This window comes from Vulpes lagopus, chromosome 1, assembly GCF_018345385.1.
Source record: "Vulpes lagopus strain Blue_001 chromosome 1, ASM1834538v1, whole genome shotgun sequence".
Classification (NCBI taxonomy): Eukaryota; Metazoa; Chordata; class Mammalia; order Carnivora; family Canidae; genus Vulpes; species Vulpes lagopus.
Genome location: NC_054824.1, coordinates 185,139,010 through 185,152,485, shown reverse-complemented (window position 1 = coordinate 185,152,485; position 13,476 = coordinate 185,139,010). Strand labels below are relative to the sequence as shown.

Sequence of the window (13,476 nt, the reverse complement as noted above, 5' to 3'; positions counted from 1 at the left end):
CTTGAAATGCAAATAATTATAGCATGAGTTTTCTATTATATTGAATTTTGCAAAAGAGTAATACAGCTACAGAGTATCATTCTTCTTCAAAAGAAAGAACTTAGAGAATATTTTACTTTTTCCCAAATTTATCTTTCACAGATAGAAATGAATATCAAGCAGAAATTGGATCCTTTGTTTTAGAAATAAAGCATTTCATTGTATTTTATTTCTGTTCCACGCAAGTGGCATTCTTTTTAACTTCTTTCGAGGCCTCAGATTTCGCATTTGTAAAGTGACAGAGGTGGATCAGATGTTGTCCTCTAGTGTTCTTTTTGCTATAATATCCTGGAATTTGATAATCCTGTAACAAAACAAATACATAATGGCTAGTCTTGCAACTCTACTTTCAAGTGTCCCTATAATAGTCTTTTACAACCTAGAGCTGGTCCCCAGAGCTGAAGCCATTACTGACTCTTATTACTGAGCCACTGAGCCCAAAGAGAGCTGGAGAGATTAAAAATCCACAGGAGAGATAGCAAATGATTAATGATTTGGAAATTGATCTTAAATTAAATTAAAGGGATGGCCATGCTCATTAGATTAGAGAAGACTAAGGGCTGCTTTACACAAGGCTGAGGACAAAGAGTTGATAATCTAAAAATATACAAAGGCAAATTACAGATAACCGTCAATATCCTTTTTTCCACTTTTACTATGAACAGGATAATAGGAAATGGATTCAATGCTAAATGGGAACAACATGAACCCGATTATACCTTTAAAACCATGAGTTTCCCAGGAACTGCAGAATCCATAAGGGCAGGGACTCTGCCATCAGGGACCCAGCATCTACTAAAAGATCTGGCATCTAGAAGTATCCATAAATATCTGGCCAAAAATAATTAATAAAAGGCCTTTCAAATATTTAAAGATCCAACCACAGAAGTGCATTACAAGCAGAACAGGAATTTTCTCTTCTCTTAATTTTTTTTTTTAAAGATTTTATTTATCTATTTGAGAGAGAGACAAAAACAAGTGGGAGGGTGAGGGGGAGAGGGAGAAAGAGAAGCAGACTCCACACTGAGCTCCAGGGAGCCTGATGCAGGGCTTGATCCCAGGACCCCAGAATCATGACCTGAGCTGAAGGCAGATGCTTAACCAACTGGGCCACCCAGGCGCCCTGAGAAGAGCCTTACTAATAATAATTTAGATACTGACTAGAAACAGAGAGATAAAAATCATTACATTTCAAAGTTATTCCCCTATAAAACCCCTTGAGCCTTGGTGATCCCGCTATAGCACAGTAAGAACTGAAAAAAGGCAAATAAGTCTCTGCTCTCATCTGAAAACTCAAACCAATCAAAAATATGGGGAACACCAGGTGGCTCAGCGGTTTAGCACCGCCTTCAGCCTAGGGCCTGATCCTGGAGACCCGGGATCGAGTCCCACGTCGGGCTCCCTGCAGGGAGCCTGCTTCTCCCTCTGTGTCTCTGCCTCTCTCTCTTTCTCTGTGTCTCTCATGACTAAATAAATAAAATCTTAAAAAAAAAAAATGCTGTCTATTTTAAAAATCTACTAAGTGCTTAAGTGTTCCAGCAGTAACATTCTTCTGAAACGGGCCCAGTATGGCACTTGGTGAGACATGAATGGAGGGGGCCTTCTCACTCGGTCTGTGCGCTGTAGGAGCTCTCCAATAGGTGAAGTGATTCTCAACAGATGGAACACAGCTCAGTCACCCTTCAAGTCATTTTCCATTATCTCTGGTGATTTATAATGAGGTGAGTCATTCCTCTGACCTCATTTTTTATGCTATTTACTGTCAAAGGGAAATCTAAACATGGGAAGAAAAATCAACACAAGAGGCACAATCGTAAAACACGGAAGCTGCATCCAAAAGACCCAAACACAATCTGCCTTGGCACTTTCTAGTCATACCTCATAGTTAGGCCAGTTGACTTAAAAAATAAGTAAATGACTAAGAATAGCTAACTAAAATAAGAAAACTGGCAAAAAATGTTGCAGAGAAGCAGAAAGAAAGTAAACCTGTTTCCCATGAAATGCCCCATATAAATAAAACATAGTTCATAAAACCAAACCATACACCCTATTGGGAAATTCATGTTCAATTAGAAGGATAGATCTCCCCTCCCCTCAAAGAGCACAACACAAAGTCAGCCAACCCAAACTCCATATGAATGTTCCAAGTGTCACTTCCATTTTCTAAGATAAGCACATCATTTGCCTACAGTTGACTGCCCAAAACTGATGCACTTGGAATGGGCACGCTTCTCCTCCAACCTTCTCCCTTACATGGCCAGGTGCCTATAAAGAAAGTCTCCCTCTCCTTGTACAGCTAATTTACTCTTTATTTTTTTAGTTTTCTTTGGAGGCTTTCAAGTTCTCTTTATTTTTTAAGAATTATTTATTTATCTTAGAGAGAGCCTGCGTGCATGTGTGCGTGTGAGGGGGAGAGGGAAAGATAATCTCAAGCAGATTTCCTGCTGAGTGCACAACCCCAAGAGCACAACCTGAGCTGCAATCAAGAGCCCAACGCTCAACTGACTGCACCACTCATGCACTCCTCACGTTTTCTTTTATAATGAAGGTCAAGGGCTGGTGATGATGTTAGGGGACAAAAAAACCATATTACTGAACTGGAACTTTGAACACTACTTCAAAATAAGGGGAACTTCAGTTGAGAGCTAATGGAACAGATATGAAAAAGTGATAAAGTTTACTCTATTGTCATCATCACTGACAAGTACTGACACATGAGGAGTACTAATCTCAATTTGCTGAGTACCATGTCAAGCCTTCCAACAATCAATATTAGCCATCTTATTCACAATGTTCACAATTTACATTTTTGAATTGATCACTGGTATCCCAATTAGAGGGTCAACACAAGAAAATGTGATAATTTAGAAAATGAATTAATTACTAAAATTCAGGTCTAGTCAAGACTGACTTGAAATGTCAAAATTCGGTTAGGCCACCGAAGCCATTAAACCACAACGAGAGAGATAACTACATATTATATGCCTCCTGAGAGAAACATACACCATCACCTATGATGTACACTCTTGCCAAAAATTCAAATCTGAATCAGATTAAATCTCTAGATCTGATTACCAGTTCATAGAAAATACTGGAGACAAAGGAACATGTTAACACTACAAGCATGCAGTCAGAAAAATCCAGATTGTGGGAAACTACAGTACAAACGATCTTGTTTTTCAACAAATAAGATGCAGAGAAAAAAAGTGAAGAGGAAACTATAAATTAAGAGTCTTAAGATACATATGAGCCAATGCAGACCTTATGTGAATCCTAACTTAAAAAAAACAACTGTTAAAAAAAAAAATCCATGAACCACCAGGGAAATTTAACAACTTTTTAAAAATATTTTATTTATTTATTCATGGGAGACACAGAGACAGAGAGAGAGAGAGAGAGAGAGAGAGGCAGAGGGAGAAGCAGGCTCCATCCAGGGATCCTGACGTGGGACTCGATACTGGGTCTCCAGGATCACACCCCAGGCTGAAGGCGGCGCTAAACCACTGAGCCACTGGGACTGCCCCATCAGGGAAATTTAAACACTGCTGAATATTTTATCATTTTATGAATGAATGTTCAATATTTAGGTGTGATAATGAGATTGTGATGGTATTTATTACATTTCCATCTTTTAGAAATACATATCAAAATATTTACAAATAAAAAGTATGTTATATCTAAGATTGTATAATAATCTAGTATATTGGTGATGAGGAGAAAAAGGATCTATAAATGAAACAAAATTGGCCACGAGTTGGTAAGGTTTGAGAATTCAGGTATACTATTCTCTTTACTTTTGTATTTTATAAAAAAGTTTTTTAAAAAAAATAAAAAGAAAGTGGGTCACTAGACCAAAAAATCTTAAGTAACAGCCAGGTCGTATACCATATATATCATGTATATTCAGAACATGGCAATGCAAAATACTTTCCCAAAATTGCATTAGAATATGATTCCAAAAGACTGCCACAATATGACAATGCTTAAAATACTACATACGAAATCTTCTCTAAATTCTAACACAAATCCATCCCATTACCACAACATTATACAATATTCCATTAGAAACCACATGCAGATCAATTTTCAATACTAAGAACTAAGGATTCAGTTTTCCAATTACACTGACTCATGTAACGAATCATCATCACCTGATAAAACTTCAAGCCCCCAAATTTACTCAAACTGGTTACAATCTAAAATCCAACATTTAAGAAGCAATTTTTTTATTTTTATTTTTTAAAGATTTTATTTTTAAGTAATCTGTACACCCAATGTGGGGCTTTAACTTACAACCCTGAGACCAAGGGCAGCCCGGGTGGCTCAGCGGTTTAGCATCACCTTCGGCCCAGGGCGTGATCCTCGAGACCCGGGATCTCCAATCACATCAGGGTCCCTGGATGGAGCCTGCTTCTCCCTCTGCCTGTGTCTCTGCCTCTCTCTCTCTCTCTCTCTCTCTCTCTCTTTCTGTGTGTCTCTCATGAATAAATAAATAAAATCTTAAAAAAAAGAAAAACAAAAAACCCCGAGACCAAGAGTCACATGCTCTACTAACTGAGCCAGCCAGATGCCCCTAAGAAACAATTTTTCAAATTACACTTCAAAAGCAGGGGGGAAATCCCCAACACATTCAAAGCCCCCTGCCCCAAGTCAACAAATGAAGCAAGCTTCAAACGAGGTTTCAATTCCTTGCCCTTTATAAAATTCTGGGTCAAGATCTCTTTAAAAAAAAAGAAAATTTATTTATTTATTCATGAGAGAGACAGAGACACAGGCAGAAGGAGAAGCAGGCTCCCTGCGGGGACCCCCGAGGGGGGACTCCATCCCGGGACCCCAGGTTCACACCCTGGGCCACAGGCAGATGCTCAACTGAGCGACCAGGGTGTCCCTGGGTCAAGATCCTTAATCTGGATTTATTACTCCTGTGTTGAAACACTAAAGATTTATCAAAGATCCCAGACTTTCCATTTTTCACCTTAAGTAGAAAGGTATAAGGTATAAATCCACAAGCATAGACGAAAATAATCACAAATACTGATGAATATAATACTCTCCCTCCAAACCCCAAGAGCCACAAAGCTAAAACAGAAAATCACTATTAGCTAATTTCCTATTATAAAAGATAATAGGAACCAGCTATTCTGGAAAGCATTCCCAAAATTCTAGTTCATTTCTAAAACCTATCAATAGCTAAGGAACAAGAAGCACAGAGTCAGGCAGAGTAGACATTCAATAAATGAATGTGAAAGAATAAATGGCAGAAGAAACTGTTTATTTATACTAACTTCCCTATCACTGCTCCCCTAGGGCTGCCCTCCAGTGACAGTGCTAATGAGTGGGAAATGGGCCAAAGCAGAACTGGGAAATAAAATCTCGACTTGTGCATCAGCCCTTCAGTAATAGGACTATAACCTTTTTGCTTCCAGTGTCAAGGTTAATATTCTAAAATAGTCTTAACCCACAAGTAATGAAACCATTTTCATTATTTTCAATTAACCAAAAGCCAGGTTTTTAAGAGTCTTCTCACATATTTTGGGTCCTAATTTACATGTAGAAACATATTGATGGCAGATCTATTTTTTTTTTCCTTCCAAAAATCAACAGAAAGATTAACTTACCCTTAACAAGAAAAAACTTCATAAACTCTCCACATAAGCTCTCAAAAACATCTTTCTATTGAAACTGTTCTGGGACACCTGGGTGGCTCAGCTGGTTAAGTGTCTGCCTTCAGCTCAGGCTTGATCTCAAGATCCTGGGATCCAACCCCTGCTCTGCTGGGAGCCTGCTTCTCCCTCTCCCTCTGCTGCTCTCCTGCTTATGTTCTCTCTCTCTCTCTGTCTCAAATAAAATCGTTAAAAAAGAAAAGAAAAGAAACTGCTCTTCCAAAGGTTATAAATGACCAAATCCAACAGTTTTGGGGTTTTTTTAGGTCTTCCCCGCAATGTCCTTTTACACTGTTGACCACCCATTCATTCCTTGAAACTCTTTCTTGGTTCTCCTCTCTATCAGTTTCCTGTGGCTACTGCAGCAAATTACCACAAACTCAGTAGCTCAAAACAGCACATATTTATTATCTTAAAGATCTGGAGATCAGAAGTCTGAGCTCAGTGTCCCCGGGCTAAAATCAAGTTTTGGGCTTGGCTCGTTCCTTCTTGAGACTCTGAGGGGAGACTCCGTTTCCTCGCCTTTCCAGCCTCCAGAGGCTCCCCGCATTCCTCGGCTCGCGGCCAAGGCCCGGTCACTCCGGTCTCTTGCTTCTATCGTCACATCTACCACTGAATCTGCTCTCCTGCCTGCCTCCCTTCCATAAAGACCATTGTGATTACACTGGACTCCTCTGGATAATCCAAGATAACCTTCCCACTCCAAGACCCTAAACTCAATCATATTATCTGCAAAGTCCCTTTTACCCTACAAGGTAACAACATCTTGACAGATTCTGGGGATTAGGACATGGACCCCTCTGAGGCGCCATTAGTCCGCCTACCACATAGTCCTACGGCTCTAACGGGAACTTCTGCATCCTCTGCCTAATATTTTTTGTTCTTCTCTTTCATATCTTCTCCTTTCTTCTTCCACACTCATTGCTTCAACCATCACCTTTATGTTAATATCAAACTCTCATTTTAAATACGAGGAAACTGGAGTGTAGATAGGGAGGTGATGACTAGCCTTGAATCGCAGATGCCTTCGGAGCTCCTCAGCGCAAACTTAGACTGACTCCTATGTCCACCCGAATCACAAAACTCTTTCAGGCTCACAGGCTAGACCTGTATTACACTTTCCCTTCTCATCTCCATTCTCTCAGCTGGTTCTTTCCTCTGTGTCCTTCCATTCACTCTGAAATCCAAACGCAGCTTCATATTCCTTAAAGCCGCTCGGCTGGGCTAACCTCCCTGCTCAAACCCACAAAAAGTCTTCTGCTAAGGACTCATGGAGCATTCTCGGCCTGGAGTTTGATGTTCAAAGTCCTCTAGGATGTTATCCTCACCCCTTCCTTAACCCTCCAAACCCATCCACTAGGACTCCTCCTGGGTCCGCCTCTGCCTACACACAATACTTATTCCCCTCTCTGCCCACACTGCTGCATCATCATGGACTGTAATCCTCTGTCCCTCCACTTTGGAGTGTGCCTTTGCCTGTTATCATAGGAATTATCAGTCTAAAAGTAATTGTTTTCATTTATAAAACCAGACTGTGAGTTCCTTGAGGGCAGAAACTGTACCTATCAACAAATATACACTTTAGCACAGACTTAGCAATTATTAGGCATTCAATATTAGCAGTAAATTAACAATCTAATAAAACCTCTCACAAGGCAAATAATAAAGTATGTCCAAATGATGACTTATTATTTGAACTTCAAAAACTTTATTTTCAAAGTGTATTTAATTATATAAGAAAACAATTACAAGGAACTTTAAGTGAAAACATCAGGAGACAGTCTATGATACCAACTTTATATATACATACATATAAATATGTTTTTAAAAAACCTGAAAGGAATACACTAAATGTTAGTAGTATATACCTCTGAGTAGCCTGATTTTAAATCACTTTCAACTTTCTTTTATAATTTCATTTTCTAACTTTTTTTAGAATGAAAGGCAATTTAGTCCAGTAAGAGGCGAGATAAAGTTAAGAACATGGACTCTCTGGTCAGACTGCCTGGGCTTAAATAAATTCTAGCTCTGCCATTTATTATCTGTGTGACCTTGGGCAGTGTCTCAGTTTCCCTATCGCTATAAAATCCAGACAATAGTAAAAGTATCTCACTCATGAGTTGTTTTGAGTATTACACACAAGTTAATATATTAAAAGAACTTAGAAGAGTCCTTGGCTCAGAGTAAATACCACATAAGTGAGAGCTACAATTACTACTCCTCAGACTACTACGGCTGCTGCTACTACTATTCTTACTACTGTCACTAAAAATGACTTATCACGACGTAACTATTAGAATAGCTTAAATATAAAGATAATAGCAAGTACAGGCAAGGATGCAAAGCAATTAGAACTCATATATTGTTAGCTGGAATTCAAAATGGTAGAGCCACTTTGGAAAAGTTTGGCAGTTTCTTTTAAAGTTAAACATTCATTTGGGCGCCTGGGTGGCTAGTTGGTTAAGCGTCTGACTCAGGTCATGATCTCAGGGTCATGAGATGGAGCCCTGTGTCAGGCTCTGCACTCAGCATGGAGTCTGCATGTCCCTCTCTCTGTCCCTCCTCCTACCTTCTCGCTCACTCTCTCAAGTAAGTAAATAAATAAAATCTTTTCTAAAAATGTAAAATATTCATTGCCACAGGACTATTACCCCACTGCTGGGAATTTGACCAAAGTGAAATGAAACATGTCCACACAACAACCTGTACACAAATGTTTCTAGCAGTTTTATTCATTATTACTAAAAACTGGAAATAATCCAAATGTCCTTCAACTAGTGAATGGATAAACTGTAGTAGTTCCATATGCTGCAATACCACTCAGCAATAAAGACCAGTAAGCTACTGACACGTGTAACAAAATGGATGAATGTCAATGCATTATAGCAAGTGAAAGCAGCCAGATTCAAAAGGCTTCATGCTGTATGATTCATCTATACGGCACTGTGGTTATGGGAACAGAACATCGATGAATGGCTGCCAGGGGGTGGCGGTGGGAGGAGGAGTTGGCTACAAGAAGCACAAAGAAATCTTGGAGATGGTGGTAACATTCTACATGTTGATTGTGGGTAGTGACTACACAGTTGCATGTGTTTGTCACAAATCACAGAACCCTCTATGCAAAAAAGGTGAAGTTTACTGTATATAATGTGTACTTTAATTTTAAAATATTTAAAAATAAAAATAAGCAAGCAATGACTAAATTTTAGCTTACCAACAAGACCTGTCCAACCTTCTACCTTTAGGAGAATTGTGCTTCAACTACATGCACTGACAGTTTGCCTATTGAAAAATGCTCACACAGAGGGTTCTATAAGCCCAAATGATAGTGTGCTACAGGACTTTAAGAATGGGCAACAAAAATTTAGCTAGGGAACAAATAAAAATCACTTGCATCTGTACTCCAAAACAAAACATAAAAACCCTCACCATATAAATAAGCCTATTTTTCAAATCTGGCTTTGAGGTCCACTATGGCATGGAAACTTGGGACTAACACTCATAAGGCAAGGAGCCAGGTGCCCAACATAGTCTGATGCATCACATCAACCAATCTGAAGAGGTAAACTACTAAAATGACTCAGGATGACTGTTCTAGATTCACAATAATGAGGAAGCCAAAAGGATTTTCTTAATCCCATACTGCCTTGGGTCCTGACACTAGCAAAATTAATCAATATGTGTAGGGCAAGGCTAAGTCATTTCATAGGTGGAACTATAAGAGGAATATGTAATGAACTTGGAATAAAAGAGAAAGGGTTAAGAGTACAAGTTTTAGGGGCAGCTGGCTGGCTCAGTCGACAAAACATGTGACTCGATCTCAGGGTTGTGGGTACAAGGCCCAGACTGGGCATGGAGATTATTAAAAAAAAAAAAAAATAGAAAGAATACAAGTTTTATTTCGCCATACCATACCACACACATACATACTATTTTGTACTGAACTGAACACGTTATCATCCTGTTATCAGAAGGACAGGCTCCTTCTGTCTTGCTCTGAATATAAATTGCTCTGCCTTTCCTCCTTCCCTCATCTGTTTCTGTCTGCACCTTTCTTCCAGAGAAATAGATAATTTCAATCTCCCTGAAGCTGTAGGGTCAGATTGAGGCAGCTCTAGAATAACAGAAAATCCTAGGAGTTGAATTCCAGTCTGGGGTGTCCCTGAAGTCCATACTTGGACTCTGAGACCATTACAAAACCGACCTGAGTTTCTGAGTCAAGTATAGAATCATTCTGGTCTCTATGTGGACAGACATTAGTATTCACTACACCCAACAAAGTTACAAGTGTCAATAAAATATATTTTGAAGAAATAGGCAGGTACTCATTCTAACAAATCCCAGAAAAATCTCCTTTCTGAAAGCAAGCACCTGCCTCTTGCAGCAGCCCAACAATTTGGTAGATACAGTTTTAAGAGCCTGTATCTACCCCTACAGCACCCAAGATTGTAATACTAATGACACCAAGATAGGTGATAACAATCTTGCAAAATAAATAAAGAAAAATAGAAGAAATTTCAAGAAGTATCACCTCATACAGAATTATCAACCCATACTTCATGACTTATAGCATATATGTGTGTGTGTGTATATATATATATAATGAAATGGGAATTTGTGAGCAAACAAGTGATTTCAAGGGTTATATAATCAGATTAATGTCTTCTTCATTGATGACTCTGGGATACTAAGGGCAAACACAATTTATTCACCCGAGTTTAGTTAGTCTGCATCAGTATCTAAGGCTTTCATCAGAGAAGTTCTAACCTTTTGAGGTATTTCTTACCTCGGTCTATTTCAAGTATTATTAATAGGCCCCCTGGAGCTTATCATTGACTTAAGCACCTCGTGGCCTAAGCAAAGGCTGCCAGGAAAGAAAGGTCTCTAAGTCAAAAGTAGCATCAAGGCACCACAACCTGAAGTGTAAATCATTTATTGTGACCTTGTTGGGGGAGGAGAGAAATCAACCACCAATAACATCTGGGGGTTTCTTCCAACATGCCAAGATGGTAATTCACAGTTGGTCCAGAGGCCAAAAGGGAGAAAAGAAAGCAATTATCCTGATAATTCATATCTGCTTATATAGTTATATGTACTGCCAAAGTGAGCACCATATCACTTATATAACGTGGATATTTTAACTAAATAATTCAGATAATTGTACCACTTTCCATTTCACAGAAGGACAATCAATCACAAAGCAAGTTGTTTGGCTGCTGGCAGCTCCAGTCCCATATTTTGTTTTTTTGTTTTTAAGATTTTATTTATTTATTCATTTGAGACACAGAGAGAGAGAGAGAGGCAGAGACACAGGCAGAGGGAGAAGCAGGCTCCACGCAGGGAACCTGATGTGGGACTCGATCCCAGGGCTCCAGGATCACACCCTGGGCTGAAGGCGGTGCTAAACCGCTGAGCCACCCGGGCTGTCCCAGTCCCACATTTTGAATAACCTTTTATGTACCTTAAAAGAGTTCTTTAGAGCATGGAGAAACATACTGTCACTCCACAAACTGACTTGGAAAAGAGTTCCTGAGCCAATAAAGGCCTCTTGTCTTGATTCAAACAAAGAGATGGTTTCTCAACAGAAGGTCTGTTTGGCCTCGAATCTTTGAGCAGCTTAATCTTCAGCTGAATTTGTCTAGTATTGAGTATACCTATTCAATTCAATTCACTGCCAGGCCTATAAACAGAGACAAATGCCTATATTGCATATGCAGGTGTTTTGCATTTTTTAAAGAACAAAAACAAAGCAAAAAAACACAACCTCATAGCTGTCATCTCCTTCCTCTCCTATTTCAAGAGATTACTGAATGTGAAGAGCATATTGAGAGAAGTTGTACTGCACAATCTGGGATGGTAGGTAAGACAGAAGGAAAGGCACCAAGGTCAGTCTCAGAAGGAATCAGAAAAGTGGTTACCTTGTATGAGAAGGAGATATACCAGGGTAACCTCAAAGCAGGTGCTTTTCTCAGGGCATTATTAAAATGTGCATGGTAAGGACCAGATTCAAGTAGCAGAGTCACCTTAGAAGAAACAGGGCTACTGAGTTGCACTAAGAAAACTGTGCTTTGTGCAGCCCGGGTGGCCCAGTGGTTTGGCGCTGCCTTGGGCCCAGGGCATGATCCTGGAGACCCAGGCATGAAGCCTGCTTCTCCCTCGGCCTGTGTCTCTGTCTCTCTCTGTCTCTCATGAATAAATAAAATCTTGAAAAGAAAAGAAAAGAAAAGAAAAGAAAAGAAAAGAAAAGAAAAAAGAAAGAAAAGAAAACTGTGCTTTGATAGAACAGAGGTTCAGTAAAGGAGCATGTGGACCAGAAAGCTGGATTCTATTTCCCTATGATCTATGAGCCCAAGAAATGGTTCCTTGCACAATCTAGATCTCAACCTCCTTAACATCCCAAATATATCTGAAAAATAAATATTCACCTTTTCAAACAGTTCAGAAACTAAAAACAATGAATATGGCCCTCTTAGCACCTATCTTATTTATATGCAGCTGCTTATTAGGTAAGACATAAAGCTCTGGAATTTAAGTCTGAAAAATCCATGCCTAAGGGCAACTTGTCTCCTTTGTCATCTTGCACAAGTAACCATTTTCTGAGCTTCAGATTCCTCATCTGTAAAATGGGAATTACAACACTGCTTGCCACACCTACTTCAAGAATCAGAACGGCAATTCACACAGGGGAAGGCCTATGTGGGAATTTTTAAACAGCGAAGGACCATACAAATGTTGGTTGCTACCTTAGGTGGGGCACTATTATAAGCCGTAAGAAAACAAACAAAAAACCCAAAACCAAACCAACCAACCCCAGATACAGATAGGATGAGGAGAAGAGAAGGTCCTTCCACCCGAAAGAGGTCTGCAGACATGGTGAGGAATGCTTTTAGACCTAATGCATTCAGGGAAGTGCTACGGCACAGAATTGAACTGTTACCAAGAAGTGGATTCTCGGCAGCTCCGCGGTGGAGCGTCTGCCTGCGGCCCAGGGCGTGACCCCGGGTCCGGGATGCAGTCCCAGGCCGGGCTCTCCGCAGGGAGCCTGCTTCTCCCTCTGCCCGTGTCTCTGCCTCTCTCTCTACGTGGGTCTCATGAATAAATAAAGAAAATATTTTTTAAAAAGTGGATTCTCACGCCAACACGCTCACTTTGTACACAAAGCAGAAAAAGACAAGCGGGAAAGATCAGGCGGGTGTGCGGCCCCCAGCTCCCCAGGTGCGTGAAGTCCCACCTGGGGGGCGGCTCGGCGGCCGCAGGTGCGGGGAGCGCTGCGCGGGGAGGGAAAGTGTCACCGCTGCGCCCCGCGCTGCTGGGCGACCGCCACCCACGCGACACAGCCACGCACACGGCATCTGAGTTCTATTTAAAAAAAGAGAGGGAAAGGGAAGGGGAAAGGGGGAAGGGGGAAGGGGGAAGGGGGAAGGGGGAAGGGGGAAGGGGGAAGGGGGAAGGGGGAAGGGGAAAGGGGAAAGGGAAGGAAAGGGAAGCCAGCGAGCAGAGAAGAGCAGAGCGGAGCATCCCCCAAGCTCCGAGCGAGCGTCCGGCCTCCCAGGGCGGCGGGGTCCGCGTCCTGCAAGCCCGCACAGGTCTGCGTCCCCCCGCGCCGCCGGCCGCCCCACGGGGTCGCGCCCCCACACGCGGATTCTCCCGGACGCGCCGGACGAACGCCCCTGGCCGGGCTACGTGCGGGGCCGTGCGGCCGGGGCGGGTCGGCGGGGACCACGACTCGAGCGGGGAGGGGGGGGGCTCTACCCCGCAGGTAGAGACCCCGAGG

At 41.2% G+C, this 13,476-nt stretch overlaps 1 protein-coding gene across 7 annotated transcripts in view; it reads right to left on the bottom strand.

Moving 5' to 3' along the window:
- Positions 1-13,476, bottom strand: part of PPP1R12B (protein phosphatase 1 regulatory subunit 12B) — a 205,852-nt gene that overhangs the window by 191,183 nt on the left and 1,193 nt on the right. The window lies entirely within an intron of this gene.